This window comes from Lasioglossum baleicum, chromosome 19, assembly GCF_051020765.1.
Source record: "Lasioglossum baleicum chromosome 19, iyLasBale1, whole genome shotgun sequence".
In the NCBI taxonomy this organism is placed as follows: Eukaryota; Metazoa; Arthropoda; class Insecta; order Hymenoptera; family Halictidae; genus Lasioglossum; species Lasioglossum baleicum.
The window spans coordinates 7,215,818-7,233,360 of NC_134947.1; the positions used below are offsets into that span (position 1 = coordinate 7,215,818).

At 38.5% G+C, this 17,543-nt stretch overlaps 1 protein-coding gene across 3 annotated transcripts in view; it reads right to left on the bottom strand.

The window, feature by feature from the left end:
* The window catches only part of Atpalpha (sodium/potassium-transporting ATPase subunit alpha), a 253,830-nt gene that overhangs the window by 126,576 nt on the left and 109,711 nt on the right, over nucleotides 1-17,543 (bottom strand). The gene's annotated exons all lie outside the window — the stretch shown is intronic.

Below are 17,543 nucleotides of genomic sequence, written 5' to 3' on the forward strand. Positions count from 1 at the left end.
GTAATCATGGCATAGTAATGAGAAGCTGATGCACGACAGCATTTTAGGATTAATAGAAGAAACCGTTTACGTGATTACATTCATAGATATATCATTTATTTACAAAAATACGTAAAGTTATACAGGGTGTCCCAGCTGAAGGAGGCCACCTAAATATCTCCTTTATTTTTAATGGCACAAAATGAATATTTATGGCATAATTGAAATGGTATCGAAGGAGGAATATCATAGAAGAACAATTTCTTCTGTCCGGTTATTTTTCATAGTTTTTTCAAGGTCATCGTTATCTTTTTACCGAGAAAACTTATTTTTTTCTATTCCATCTTATAGCGGCTGAAAAACACATTTGAAGCGACGGAGTGACCTCGAAAAAACTATGGAAAAATAGCCGGACAAATAAAAATTGTTCTTCTATGATATTCCTCCTTCGATACCATTTCAATTATGCCATAAATATTTCTTCTGTGCCATTAAAAATGTGGCCTCCTTCAGCAGAGACACCCAGTATAGTTGAACAAAAAACGAACTGCGAAATTTCCATAAAGGCCATGTCAAAATCCTCATATTTTACCGCGTTTTTATTAGCCCGCTTTCTTGTCTGTCTGTTCGGTAGACATTTTGCAATTGATTTTAAACTAACTTCCCGACGAGCTAGAGACTTGAAATTTTAATCATAGCTCAGAACTGGATGGCAATGCAATATTTTAAAGAAGATTTTTAAAGAAGCCTATGCGTGTAGGAAATATAGACCATTAAATTTAACCGTTACAACTCCCCGCGCGATGCTCGGTAGTACGTGATCGCGTTCAGCGATCCCCACTCCGCGCGACAGCGCTCCCTACTCCTCCACGCGTTCCCACTCTATGTGCGTTCGAGCTCCGTGCGGTGTTTACAAAGTCGACAAAGCCGCCGAGAACATTTTCGCAAAGGAAACACTGCGAATGATTTCATGAATCCGTCCAAAGGAAGTACAACATTTTCCGGATACCCGGTATACGCCCAACCATTGTCCGACAACGAAAAGAAACAAGCTTCACATGGTTTTCTCTCGTTCTTTTATTACGTGAACACACAACACGCGGCTAACATTCAAAACGTTCCACAGCAACCGGTCCTGGAACGTGGAGTTTAGCAGAATTTTCAATTTACCCAAGTGAAAGCCAAGGGTCGTAGTAATTAGATTTTTGCTGACGGCTTATATTTGCGTTTCTTAATTCTATCGCTGGCTTAATAGCGCAGCGGCACGATAGCAATCCACATCGGGCCGTTACACGGACGACACTAAAAGCTGAAAGTTTACGTGGATCGTTTGGCTTTTCATTAGCGCGACGTCCGTCACAATGACTTTTTAATTGCGCTTCGTATCCTGCAAGAGCATTCGGAAAATACACATTAACGTTGGACCTATCACCGCGCGTCAAATCACCGGTTTTAGATATTTTATTGTACAGGGTGTTTCAAAATTATATATCGTGAGTACTCTAGCATGATTCTCCATCTCTGGTTCGGTGGAGATTTGTTAAAAACAACTTTTAGCAAAATTGACCTTGACCTTCACTTTCAAGGTCGAATTTTTTTTGTCATCGCGTGGTATAGTACTCTTCAGGGGGGAGAAAAGTCTGAAAGGAACCATGGGTCTCTTGAAATTAAAGTTCGAGTTACACGTAAACTTACTTGATACAGAATTTCATTACGGCATAACGTAATATCATAATATATAATAAGTTTATCAATTTTCAAGAATCGTTCATTATGAACCTCCTTCGAGAAAATGGTTTCCCTCATTTGACCTTGACATTTAATCACAACATTATAACGTAATACAATAGATCAATTCTCACCCCACATCCTGAATCAAGCAAGTTTATCAATTTTCAAAAGAACGGTTCATGCTTCACCCATCTTTGAGAAGATGATTTCTTTCATTTGACCTTGAAATTTAATTACAACATTATAACGTAATACAATAGATCAATTCTCAGCCCACATCCTGAATCAAGCGAGTTTATCAATTTTCAAAAGATCGGTTCATTCTTCACCCATCTTTGAGAAGATGATTTCTTTCATTTGACCTTGAAATTTAATTACAACATTATAACGTAATACAATAGATCAATTCTCACCCCACATCCTGAATCAAGCAAGTTTATCAATTTTCAAAAGAACGGTTCATGCTTCACCCATCTTTGAGAAGATGATTTCTTTCATTTGACCTTGAAATTTAATTACAACATAACGTAATATATTAGATCAATTCAGACTCAAGTAAAATGTGCTTTCTGAGCTTTAACCTTAATTTTCCAGAGAACGGTATCTTTGGTTAGATTGTTCCTCTCATTTGACCTTGGAAAAGTCTGTCAAAGGTGAATTTGGCAGAAGACTTTTTTAACAGATCCTTGCTGATCCCGAGATGTAGAGTCACGCTGTAACGGTCTTTGCACACAATTTCTAGACACCCTGTATAGTAGGTCACGGCTGGAAAATAGAGGGGATGGAGAATATTATCCAGCAGTCGCGTAGATTAGTGACAATCCACCGGTTCGTCGTGTCGATGTTGTAACGCTGTTAATCTCGCCAATTTACAATACACGTGTGCGTCTGGTTCATCGATCTCTCGGCCAAGCGGTCCCGTCACGTTCCTGATACATCGAACGGCGGGGTCAGGGCGCACGAACCGTCGGTAAAATGGGTCAAGTCCTAATTGCATACGGAGACGAGAAAAGGAACAGGTACGGTGCATCGGATCCGGTTGGCTTCACCAATGAGCAAAGAGCACGTGTTCAAGCCACGAAGAGGAGGGGTCCACCATGGAAATGATTCTTAAATGACGCGACCCGAAAAAGAAAGATACGTACAGTGACTCCCACTAATATTCGGACACTCTTAAAAACACCGTAACTCTTCAAATAGTGGACTATGCGATTTGAACTTTTTCGGAAAGCTAGAGCAATTAGTTTACTACAGGATGTGAAAAGAAATTTTTTCAAAAATTCCATTTCACCGGAATTGTAGAGGAAATACTAAATGTTGCATTTTACAAATCTTTTATGCGGGCCTATATTGAAATTTTGAAAAAATATGTTTTTTAGATCTGTGCGGTAGTCCAGTCGCCAGGTACTTTTACCTGGAAAGTCTGCGAGTCCCGCCAGGCCCCTTACCCTTCCGCCCCTCGCACACCTGTGCTGCGGAGCCCGAAAACTGAGTTTTTCAAATAAGTTAGCAAATATGAAGGGGCACATTAAATGGCGCTATGCACATTTTTCCATAATGGCCCTTTAAGGGTCAGATGAGGGGCAACTTCATTTTTTCAAATGGTAATCCATATTTTTTATTATATATTCTTATTCTACATCGAGAAATAATAATGTTTCGTATAAAACATTTTTTTCCTAACCTTACTATTTCTTATTGATACCATGATAAATGTTGCAAAGCTTGCATAATGGCGTACAACATGTATCGTGAATATTCATCTAGTAGCCGGCAATAACGCGTGGGAACGCGTAGTGGAGTAGGGAGCGCTGGCGCGCGGAGTAGGGATCGCTGAACGCGATGACGTGCTACCGAGTGTCCGCGGGGACGTGTAACGGTTAAATTTAATAGTTTATATCTCCTAAACGCACAGTTTTTTTTTTAAATTTGCTTTTTAATATTGCATTGTCATCCAGTTTTGAGCTATGTTTAAAGTTTAGTAGTAAGAATGGCTATAAATTTGTACAGACACATTCTTGTTATTTTTACGGAGGAACGTAAAATAGTTAACAAGAATTATGGGCTCGTTTGAGTGTCCGAATGTTAGTGCGAGTGGCTGTAAATTGTTGTATTCGTTGACATTGTGACCATGGTTCGGCGATTTGGTTCCACCATGCGGCTGGGGAAATTCAATACTGTTCCGGCCGCGCGCACAGTCCGGCCGTTTAATTTTATTTAGAATGGAGAGGAATAGAGGAATCCATCCCCGGGAGGTGGATCGGTCTGCTACCGTCGCGATACGATAGATGAGGACGAAGAACTATCGGAAGAACGGGGGAAAAAAGTAGACAGTCGGGGCCTTTGCCAAGTCAATACTTCGTTCTCGATAACATCACTCGATTACCGATTAAAAGGAGGTTTCGATATCGATTCGTTCGGCCTATCTGCTCGAGCAATCGTTCGGACCGCGATCAAGTAGCTCCCGACAGTCGCTTCTTTATCGATACCGCGCCGCCGATTTATTTAACGATTCGGAAACGATAAACCCGCTGCGTTTGTATATCTGAAACTCGTTTCGTAACATCTTAACTGATGTCCAAACTAATCCAACGATCTACGTTGTTATACCCTTTAATTCGAAAATTAAACATTTCTTTCGACCTAGAATAATTCCATTCTATTATTATTATTTATTTAATGCTTTAAGGAAGTATAGTTTATATAGAATATATCATACATGAACATATTAACACTTTACCTACCGGAAGCCTATTAATAGGATTTTCAATAATTTTGCTGTATCAAAAGAATGCATAGAAATTTTCCTTTACATTGGAATCTTAAATGAAACTATTAGATGACGTTATTGAGGGTGTCTTGTTAGTTCATATTGGAAATTGTTGTTACTATTGATGGTTCCATTAAAAAGTGTTTAGCCATGAACCACAGATTTTTCAAAATTGAGCAATAATCACCGGTCGGTAACGCGTTAACATATTAGATAATAGCTTGATGCAAATTAAAACTAGTTTATATAGCTTTCTGCTTGGCAACACTAGTTTAATGAGATTAAATTTTAATTGCACATCGCTTAAAATCGAAAATAATTCACAGACCTTTAATATCTGAGCCACATAGAAAACATTTAACACTAAACCTACCGACCATCAAAAGTTACTAATGTGTACGGAATTATATGGGTGAACTTTGTCAAAATTGGTGCCTTTATCCGATAAATTATTATGTGTTTGGTATGTAATCCAGTAGATTTGTACTAGGAGCGGCTGCAGATCGAAGTTTCGATCCTCTAGGATCAATGGTTCAGGAGTTATGCTTGCTTAAAGTTGAGCAATCTGCAGTGTTTTTGACCGGTAAGGGCGCCGCCATATTGGTTTGTAGTGACGACCGCGAGCCCCGCTTACCGTGCCGCCCTCCTCCGACCTAATTCCAACCAACTCATATGGCAAACCAATATGGCGGCGCACAGTGGGACCTTTCGTCCAAATCGGAGACAAAATCAAAGAACTTTCGGTAGAAATGAGATAGAGTGATGAAATTTTTTTTTAATTAAAGCTGAAACATTGCAGAATATGGGAAAATAGAGAGATTATGGTAAGAACGTTTTTTAACGTTCAGAAGATTCGTTAAACTTGCACAATTTTGAGAAAATTGTGATTCTTCCAATACCACGCGCGGAAAAAAATTTTTTTTGAACATGTTGTACTTCATTTCCTGTAGATTTTTTCACGCTGATTTCAAATCTGGTCTCAAAATTTGTCTACGACCTCAGGATATTGCAAAGTCGATTTCTTCAAATTCTACATGTTTAACAAATTTTCTCAAGGTTAAAAAACGTTCGTACCATAATCTCCCTATTTTTTCCATATTCTGCAAAGTTTCAGCTTTAATTTAAAAAAAGATTTCATCGCTCTATCTCATTTCTATCGAAAGTTCTTTGATTTTGTCTCCGACTTGGACGAAAGGGCTCGATTGAAAAAGTACGCGACATTTATGAATAACTCTTAAACCACTGAAGATATTGCAGTGAAATTTTAACTGAATATATTAGAAAATAATTCCTTTTCAATGATTATTAATTTAATATATTTCAGATTTGTTTAACCGTTTTTATTATTTTAAAACAGCTTTATAAATTACACTGTCCAACAGCCAAAACGTATTTCGATTCCCACTATGCGATTCTTGTAGAGTTTTCCGCGCTGATTCCGAATCTGGTTTTAATTTTTTTCCTATAAGTCCAGTTTTTGAGAAAATGGAGTTTAAAAAAAAGACATATTTTTCAACTTTAAACAAATATTGCGATGTTATTATAAAAGATATTGAATTGTTCTTTACAGCAAAAGATTCTGTAGACTTTCCCGAATACAGTGATATCCAATATTAATACATTACGATTGTTTAAACATGTTTAAACAATGATTAAAGACGGAGATGCACCACTTTTGCACCAATTTTTGCGGATATTTTCGAATTTATCTCAAAAAATAAGGGTCCAGCGAAAAATTGAACTATACCACGCGAAAGAGCAGACTTTTATCTTGAGAAATCCCCCTGTGAAGCTTGCATGGTCGACGTTTTTTTCGAACCAGAAAGCAAAATATCTTCGCGCAGCATGAGTTTCCGCCATTGATGTAGAAAAAAATTCAGGACAAGAAGTTGATCACAGTTATCAGGACACTTTAAGAGTGAACAGCCAAATTATGTCGGGAAAATCGATATTCCGAAACTGTCTAACTTCATGCGTGTATCACAACTAGAACTGCTATTGTATTTGATTAATTTTATCATTTTCGTGGTCGGGGTGGACATTTAGAAATCGATATCAATTGAAAAAAATATCAAAATTAGAAAGTTGATTTTTTCGCAAAATGTCGCGTACTTCTTCAATCGAGCCCACTGTGCCGGCGCCCTGTCAAAAAACTGGAAATATGCTGAACTTTAAGCGACCATAACTCCTGAACTATTGCTCCTAGAAGATCGAAACTTCGATCTGCATCCGCCCCGCGTACAAATCTACTGGATTACATACCAAACACATCATAATTTATAGGAGAATTATTATTAGGGTTAAACTTCCAAACAGATCTAAAATCTTCGTGAACTGATAGATCGCCCAGACCACTGTGCGATGGAGGTGTCGCGTCATTTCTGCAAAAGCGATTCGCGATTCGTTCGACGGGCGATTCCAATCGCGACCGGTTTCATTTCCGCTCGTCAGCGACGATCGTTTAAGCCCCCGTGTCGCCGTCGTATGATCGATAAATTAACACGTCGAGCTGGACGTATTCGAGGGAAAATGCGTGATCGGATAAGATCGCGTGGAACTGTCGAAGATCCTGTTTTTACTTTACGACGATCGATGTGTCGACGACTTTACGACGATCGAAAACGTGTTCCCTGCGAAGAACCGCTTTCGGTTTCTATGGTTGACACAGTGCAGAAACGATCGACGCATTTTCAGCTTCTCGACCGTAAAGCGACGATAAGAGTACGCTAGCCGAAAACCGATGCGAATTTTATATCTGCAGTTCTCGGGTTATTGTGAGAAGCTCGCCGGTGATGTTCTCGTTGTAAACCGTAGCTCGCATATGTGTGGGACAAGTATCTTTCTGTTAAGTACTTGCCGTTTACATAAAACTGTTATCGTTGCAGCGTAACTAATGGAACATGTGTAAATGTCAGAAGGAGATAGCGGAGAAAGCGTGTCCGTATAACTCGAATTTATGAGCCAAACGTGAACTAGAGAATGAGATAATGACGGTCTCGCTTAAGCAGTAAATATTATTGCTTGTACTTCTATTTAGATTCTATGTAATCTAATTAGACTGCGGATCTTTATGCATTTATAGCAAAATTGAGTAGATGAACTTCAATAGTGTAGGAAAGTTTTGAAAATCGAACATGTCGATCATTTATACGCCAGGGATACTATTCTTCGAGTTTTGCCGAACGTAGAGTAGTACAGCCGAGCTTGAGAGGCCTCGGTCGCTGAGAAGTGTAAACATAACTAATCCGATGACATACTTCTATAATTTTCATTATTTTTTTATAGAACTTTCACCAACATATTCGTGGCATTTTTCTAATGCGAAATGATACGAAACACGATATAATTTCAACTGTATTTAGTGGTTTAATTGACGATGAAAGTTTCGGGCGCAAGGAAGGACTGCGTATGGGAAAGAAAGAGGCGCGGAGAGTCGCAGTCGCCGGCACAGTTCAAAGAACTTCCCATACGCTGTTCCTCCTCTAGCGTTCGAAACTTCCATCGTCCATTACACAAGTAAATTTCATCAGAATTATATCATGTTTGGTATCATTTTGCATGAGAAAAATGCCACGAATATGTTGGTCAGAGTTCCATAAAAAAATAATCAAAAATGAATATTCTGCAGATATAGCATCTAACCCTTTGCACTCGGAGCTATTTCAACTCGGAAAAAAATTAGACATTTCTACCGAACCAGAATATTTACATTCCCTATGATTTTTCAAATTTTATGGATACGACATACAATACCTAAATGTTGGTATTTATTTTGTATTTAATTATTTATTTGTATTTATGTATTTATGTAAATTATAAAATTTAAATTATGTATTTATCTTAAGTATAGTTATTTTATGAAATAAAAATTTATTTATGTTCGATTCGTATTTAATTATTTATTTGTATTTATGTATTTACTTAAATTATTTAAATTTAAATTACGTATTTATTTTAAGTAGTTATTTTGTGGAATAAAAATTTATTTATGTTCGACTCGTATTTAATTATTTATTTATATTTATGTATTTATTTAAATTATTTAAATTTAAAGTACGTATTTATTTTAAGTAGTTATTTTGTGGAATAAAAATTTATTTATGTTCGACTCGTATTTAATTATTTATTTGTATTTATGTATTTATTTAAATTATAAAATTTAAATTATGTATTTATCTTAAGTATAGTTATTTTATGAAATAAAAATTTATTTATGTTCGACTCGTATTTAATTATTTATTTATATTTATGTATTTATTTAAATTATTTAAATTTAAAGTACGTATTTATTTTAAGTACTTATTTTGTGGAATAAAAATTTATTTATGTTCGACTCGTATTTAATTATTTATTTGTATTTATGTATTTACTTAAATTATTTAAATTTAAAGTACGTATTTATTTTAAGTAGTTATTTTATGGATTAAAAATTTATTTTTCGTGTATGAAGTTCCATGTAACCAGTTACGTAGAAAATGGAGTGCGAGCAACTAGAGGTTAAATTCTAAAAGTTGCATGCTTATTTTTAATAAACGATGAAGACTGTTACTACATTTCATAATAAAATCTCACGGTCGCTTCTCAGGAGCACTGCATATAATCGGAGATTTCGGATTTTGAAAGATACGACGACGGAACAGCTGTAAGTGCCTAAATAGCCAGAGGCACGCTACGTCTAAGCGTGTAGGTACATCGTTTCCGCATTATGTAGTACTTTCTGCAACAGTCGCAGACGATCTCTTCTAGAAACTGTTGCATAATCGTCCCACAATTTCTCAATCCCTTTTTTCCAATATTTATTCAAACAGTATATGTATATATTTAATTTTCCATTCAAATAATATCGTATAATAGCTACATCCAATGAAAATAAAACAATAAAACCAAGCTGGATGCTTGTATTCATAACCCTTTGCCCTACAACATCGTGTCAGACTCGTGATCAAGATTCAGAACAGCGCACAGGGGGGTATTTCGCTGAAAAACGGGAATAAAATATTGTAGCGTTATTTATGGGCTCACGGTCACAAATAAGTAGGTCGTTGGATTCGTCTTGACGCCAGCTATAAGATTATGAAATAAAAATTGTACTTTAACATTTAAAAAATCAAAATAATTCTTATTTTTTGGCGAAAAAAATTTTTTTTTTAAATTTTAAATATATAATTTTGTACATGTTTCAATACTGTTCAACTTTTATTGGAACCATTTTGTCGTCAGATTATCCGAACTCTTGAAAAGTAGTGATAATGGAATGCTTTGATTACTATGTACTGAGTTGAGATAGGTGTACAAACTCTTCACAGATTTTATTCTGTTATCATCTAAATTAGTATTGTTATTAATATTTCAACATTACCAATCATTCTGTAAGTTTTTTTTCGATTTCAAAACTTTATTGACGATTTTGGTATACAATTGAGCTGAATTGAGCACTCCTTCTGGTACCCTTACATTCTATAAAGCTTTGCGATCATGGTCCAACAAAAAAATCTTCCGAATTTTTCCGAATTCGAGAGTTATAACTAATTTAAGTAGAAATGAGCATGGAAAGTCGCAGCGTACGCGTAGTACACCTGCACCGCAAACTCTCGCGGTCTAACGGAAAACTAAAACATAACATAAGAGAATATAATAGATGCTCTCAATAGTTTGCTCAGCACTCTATGATGGAACTGTTTTGACTGAATACTGCAAGGAAACGATTGAATCGAAGGCTTCTTTGCAGCAACAATGTAAACAAAGATCCTCGTAAGATCTCGTAGAGAATCGGGCGAACGCGTTCGACCGCGAGAGTTTGCGGTGTAGGTGTACTACGCGTACGCTGCGACTTTCCATGCTCATTTCTACTTAAATTAGTTATAACTCTCGAATTCGGAAAAATTCGGAAGATTTTTTTGTTGGACTATGATCGCAAAGCTTAATAGAATGTAAGGGTACCAGAAGGAGTGCTCAATTCAGCTCAATTGTATACCAAAATCGTCAATAAAGTTTTGGAATCGAAAAAAAACTTACAGAATGATTGGTAATGTTGAAATATTAATAACAATACTAATTTAGATGATAACAGAATAAAATCTGTGAAGAGTTTGTACACCTATCTCAACTCAGTACATAGTAATCAAAGCATTCCATTATCACTACTTTTCAAGAGTTCGGATAATCTGACGACAAAATGTTTCGAATAAAAGTTGAACAGTATTGAAACATGTACAAAATTATATATTTAAAATTTAAAAAAAAAATTTTTTTCGCCAAAAAATAAGAATTATTTTGATTTTTTAAATGTTAAAGTACAATTTTTATTTCATAAGCTTATAGCTGGCGTCAAGACGAATCCAACGACCTACTTATTTGTGACCGTGAGCTCATAAATAACGCTGCAATATTTTATTCCCGTTTTTCAGCGAAATACCCCACTGTGCAGCGTCTAATAAATACAGGGTGAGTCACCTAACGTTTGCACTTCAAATATCTTTGTTGTTTCTAAAGGTACATAAAATATGCTAAGAACAAAGTTGAATGGTACAATGGGGCTGACACGATGCCAAAACAAAATTTTGTTTTTATGTCATTTTTTTAGACATATCAAGGTCACCTTCATTTTTTTAAATGGAATGAGGTATTTTTTAATACGTCAATCGATGTAGCTGGACATTCGTTATAAAAAAGTACTAACCTATGTATGTCGAAAAGTTAGTAGTTCAGGAGATATTTCAATTTAAAAAACTCTAAAAATACCATTACTGTCGTACTAAGACGTTACACAAGTAAGTAAACACTATGTATATGTATGTTATTTTAATTTCCTTTAAACCGAAATAAAATCCCTTTTGGTTTTGTTCATCTACAGCTATATTAGAGAATACAGGGTGGTCCGTTTAAATAAGACCACCTAACTATCTCTTCAGGTTATTGTGATGCAAATGATATTTCTTACGTAATGTGCATGGTATCAATGGACCAAATCAAGGTCATTTCAAGGTGTCATGTTTTTATAAATATCTGAATGTATTTTTCGATCAGTTACCCGATGCAATAAAATAAAAATGTAGTAATATATCCAAAAAAAAATCGATGACCTTGATAACTACGAAAAAAATGACCTTCGGAAGAAAATATTCGTGCCAGATATTTGGTCCGTTGACACTATGCATATTACGTAACAAATACTTTTTGCATCACAATAACCTGAAGAGATATTTACAGTAGCGGACAAAAGTTTAAGACCGCTCTGAAGATAGACGATAACTTTTTTAATATTGTACTATACTATTTGAACTTTTTTGGGGAGCTAGAGCAATTAGTTTACTAAAGGATGTGAAAAGAAATTTTTTCAAAAATTGCAATCGATCGGAATTGTTGAAAAAATACTAGAAGTTGAATTTTCAACTTTCTTATGTGGGCCTTAATTGAAAATTTAAAAAATACGTTTTGTAGATCTGTGCGAATTAAACATATTCTGAAAAGTGAGCTACAAACATTTAAAGATGGTAAAAATGGCAGATTTTCCCGATTTTCGGCAATAAATCGTTAAAACAGTTAAAAATTCAACTTTTAGTAATTTTTCAACAATTCCGATCAATTGCAATTTTTGAAAAAATTTCCTTTCACATCCTTTAGTAAACTAATTGCTCTAGCTTTCCAAAAATGTTCAAACAGTATAGTACAATATTAAAAAAGTTATCGTCTATCTTTAGAGCGGTCTTAAGCTTTTGTCCGCTACTGTGTGTGTCCTTATTTAAACGAACCACCCTGTATGTTGAGGCGTCGTATCTCAATAAGCTGACGAACGTGTTTTGTAGGTGTGTCTAAAAATCGTCTAACTTGAAGAAATGGGAAAGTGTATAAAGGATCGTCCTTTCGGAAGATTTGTCGACACGATGTCCGTAAGGGTAGGTCGTGATTTCGATAGGCTTGTAGATTGTGAACAGTTTGTATAAATTGTTGGTCTGCTATTGCAGTCTTATTCTTCTTTCCCTCTCTCGACTGGTGTACCTTTCTCTGTCTATCGACCCCCCCCCCTCCTGTTATTCCGTTCTCTCCCAGCCAGCTGGCTCCACCCTAAAGTCATTCACTCTACTTTGCCAGTCTATAACAGGGCGTATTTCAGCTTCCCGACTGAAATCAGCAGCCTAATCTGCGAGGGAGATAAAGTTCTAACCGATCCTTCACCCTCCGATCGTTAGCAGTGCCATTAGACTCACAACAGAAGTCATCGTCACGGGCTACGCAACGCTGTTGCTAATACAATATGCAAAAGGGTTCGAACTTTTACCCTCATCGTATGATTTTCTCGAGTGATATCGCTGCTCTCTCCATTCTTTCGAAACTTCTTGAAATCCGAAGTGGAGCGGAGAGGTCCTCGGAGACTAATGGCACACAGAGTCCTAGCCGTTCGATGGTCTTGCAGTAGGCGAGATTCTAAGCCCCATTCTTCGGACGATTTAAAAGTCTATCCAAACATTCCATCATATGGCGACCATTTACTCGATTCCTGCAAACCTTTCGGGGAAAAATGGACAGACAGATGTCTCATAGGATTCCGACTGTCCTAAGTGAACAGGTAAACTATTCAATGTCTATCGACAGTGGGAACCTCACGCTTCAACCTTCGAACAATCAAAAATTCTATCTCAGACTCTATGTCTTACGATTCCTATTCACTCGATGCTTCCATATCTTCAACAGAACCAAACGAGCGGTGAGATAAACGAATTCGATGTCTGACGATAGTGAAGACCGTTGACCTCGATCTTCACGGAATCTGACATTCGACTTTGCATTGTTCGAAGTGTGCCCCAACTCCGGATGAGTGATTCAGAGGTGATAAATAGCACAGGTGACTTTGGCTACCCAGAATGAAACAGTTGCTTGATGTCTTGCTACCCTGAGGACAGGGTACCCCGATTTTCAGGGAGCCTAACATTTGACTTTGCAATGTTCGAAGTGTACCCCAACTCCGGATGAGTGACCCAGGAAGGATAAATAGTACAGGTGATGTTAGCTATCCAGAATGGAACAGTTCTTTGATGGTTTACTACAGTGAGGACCGTAGATGTCAACCTCCAGGGAGTCTAACATTTGATTTAATACTTGTATTGTTCGAAGTGTGCCCCAACTCCGTATGAGTGACCCAGCGGTGATAAATAGCACAGGTGACTTTGGCTACCCAGAATGGAACCGTTGTTTGATGTCTTGCTACCGCGAGGACAGGGTACCCCGATCTTCAGGGAGCCTAACATTTGACTTTGCAATGTTCGAAGTGTACCCCAACTCCGGATGAGTGACCCAGGAAGGATAAATAGTACAGGTGATGTTAGCTATCCAGAATGGAACAGTTGTTTGATGGTTTACTACAGTGAGGACCGGAGATGTCAACTTCCAGGGAGTCTAACATTCGATCTAATACTTGTATTGTTCGAAGTGTGCCCCAACTCCGTATGAGTGACCCAGCGGTGATAAATAGCACAGGTGACTTTGGGTACCCAGAGTGGGACAGTTGTTTGATGTATTGCTACCGCGAGGACAGGGTACACCGATCTTCAGGGAGCCTAACATTTGACTTTGCAATGATCGAAGTGTACCCCAACTCCGGATGAGTGACCCAGGAAGGATAAATAGTACAGGTGATGTTAGCTATCCAGAATGGAACAGTTGTTTGATGGTTTACTACAGTGAGGACCGGAGATGTCAACTTCCAGGGAGTCTAACATTCGATCTAATACTTGTATTGTTCGAAGTGTGCCCCAACTCCGTATGAGTGACCCAGCGGTGATAAATAGCACAGGTGACTTTGGGTACCCAGAGTGGGACAGTTGTTTGATGTATTGCTACCGCGAGGACAGGGTACCCCGATCTTCAGGGAGCCTAACATTTGACTTTGCAATGTTCGAAGTGTACCCCAACTCCGGATGAGTGACCCAGGAAGGATAAATAGTACAGGTGATGTTAGCTATCCAGAATGGAACAGTTGTTTGATGGTTTACTACAGTGAGGACCGGAGATGTCAACCTCCAGGGAGTCTAACATTCGATCTAATACTTGTATTGTTCGAAGTGTGCCCCAACTCCGTACGAGTGACCCAGCGGTGATAAATAGCACAGGTGACTTTGGCGACCCAGAATGGAAGAGTTGTTTGATGTCTTGCTACCGCGAGGACAGGGTACCCCGATCTTCAGGGAGCCTAACATTTGACTTTGCAATCTTCGAAGTGTACCCCAACTCCGGATGAGAGACCAAGGTATGATAAATACCACAAGTGACTTTGGCTACCCAGAATGAAACAGTTGTTTGATGTCTTGCAACCGCGAGGACAGGGTACCCCGATCCTCAGGGAGCCTAACATTTGACTTTGCAATGTTCGAAGTGTACCCCAACTCCGGATGAGTGACCCAGGAAGGATAAATAGTACAGGTAATGTTAGCTATCCAGAAAGGAACAGTTGTTTGATGTCTTGCCACAGTGAGAACCGGAGATGTCAACCTCCAGGGAGTCTAACATTCGATCCAATACTTGTATTATTCGAAGTGTGCCCCAACTCCTGATAAGTAACCCAGGAAGGATAAACTGCACAGGTGATGTTAGCTATCCAGAATGGGACAGTTGTTCGACGTCTTGCCACAGTGAGGACCTGGGGCCCCCGATCTTCAGGGAGTCTAACATTTGACTTTGCAATGTTCGAAGTGTGCCCTAATTCCGGATAAGTGACCCAGGAAGTATAAATAGCGCAGGTGATTTTAGCTATCCAGAATGGAACAGTTGTTTGATGTCTTGCTACAGTGAGGACCGGAGATGTCAACCTCCAGGGAGTCTAACATTCGATCTAATACTTGTATTGTTCGAAGTGTGCCCCAACTCCGTACGAGTGACCCAGAGGTGATAAATAGCACAGGTGACTTTGGCTACCCAGAGTGGGACAGTTGTTTGATGTCTTGCGATAGTGAAGACCGCAGATGTCAATCTTCAGGGAGTCTAACATTCGATCTAATACTTGTATTATTCAAAGTGTGCTCCAACTTCACGATGACTGACCCAGGGATGATAAATATCACAAGTGACTTTGGCTATCCAGAATGGGACAGTTGTTTGATGTCTTGCAACAGTGAGAACCGGAGATGTCATCCTCTCCAGGGAGTCTAACATTCGATCCAATACTTGTATTATTCGAAGTGTGCCCCAACTCCGGATAGGTGACCCAGGGATGATAAACAGCATATTTGATTTTGGCTACCCAGAATGGAACAGTTATTCGATATCTTGCCACAATGAGGACCTGGGGCCGCCGATCTTCAGGGAGTCTAACAGCCGATGTAAGACTTCTCATCGTAGCATTGCTCGGTTCTTCGAAGCGTTCCTCACTTCCGGGCGAGCAAGCCAGGAGCAACAAATGGCAAAGAAGGTTCCGATTGTCCAGAATTGAACAGGTGAACCGTTCTTATCCCGGTGTCTTCCGGGAGGGGTCTTCTCGGGCCGTGGCGAGGCATTCATCGAGCGGTCGAGAGCGAGTCGCAGTGACGCGGGTTACGCAATCGCCGACTGGCCTTGCGCCAATCTCGCGTATCACTCGAACTCGTCCCGCGAAAAGGGAGACAGAGAGGAGGAAGCGGCAGCCGGATAGGGCGGGAAGGGGACGAGACGGAACGGAGGCAACACCGCGAGAGGAAAACATAGCCACGCCGCGCGCGGGCCACGTTTCTGCGTGTGTCTCGCCAAGCCACGCCAGTTACGAAACGCGTGTGCCGTCACGCTACCGCGTGCGTGCCGCTGCATCACGATATCTCGACCGTTCCTCGATTCTCATCGTCTCGTCGATCGGGCGCAACTCGGGGGCATTCTCGTTCCTCCCAGTTCCTGGCGGAAAAATTCCCTGCGCGCCAATCGATTCACTTGTCCACCGATCGACCCTCTTGCTCCGAAGATCGCCATCGCTCAGAGTTGTGCAGAATTACAATTGAATTACTCCAGAATTATAATTACAAAGTTTACTTTAACGAAAACATGATTTCATTAATTTCTTGTCAGAAAAATCGATTTATTGAAAAAACCAGAGGTCATAGACAAATTTTGAGAGCAGATTTGAAATCGGCGTGAAAAAATCTACGGGAAATGATATATATAGCATGTTAAAAAAGAAAATTTTTCCACCCGTGGTAACGGAGAAACCACATTTTCTTGAAATTGTGCAAGTTTAACGAATTTTCTCAAGGTTAAAAACCGTTCGTACCGTAATCTCCCTATTTTTCCCATATTCTGCAAAGTTTCAGCTTTAATTTTAAAAAAATTCATCGCTCTACCTCATTTCTATCAAAAGTTCTTTGATTTTTAATCGAGTTGGGTCAAATTTACTCACTGTGCGTCGCCCCGGACAAAAAGACAAATTGCCGCCCCTTAAGAATATATATATATATTTAAAATAAAGGTACACATATTTTTTATCTTCAATAAAAATCAAGTCATTTTATTTAAATTTTAATAGAAGCATTTATCTTAATAAAAGAAAATTTTCTATTAATTTGGTATTTCACACATCAATATTTTCCTCACAGTTACAGCCAAAATGGCGCCCCTAAATTTTTGGGGTAGAGTCCCTATAGTCCCGTTTCCCCCAAATTCCATCTAGGGAGTGCCGAGTCCCACACTACCCCCTCCGACATCCCCCATCGTCCTAAAAAAAGGCCTATGTTTAATGTCCACCTGAATAAATGGACACCGGGTCGCAAAGATGACTTTCTTGGTTTCAAAACGATTTCTAAGAAACCTGGATATTTCTTGATCGAAACGATTCATGATATTGGCGATATGGTAATAATTGATAAGAAAGATAATTAAACATTTCTGCGATGAAATGATACGCGTAATAAAACTGGATATTTCTTGATCAAAACACTTCAAGTTATTGACGTTATGATAATAAAGCTAATTAAACATTCCCTCGATGTAATGATAAATAATGTCGATGGTGTTCAGATAAAAACTGTAAACACTGGAAAAATCCATACGTACACGTTCAACCTTGTTTCACGAACTCGTTCTGCTCGCATCGAGTACTTTTTGTTTGAAG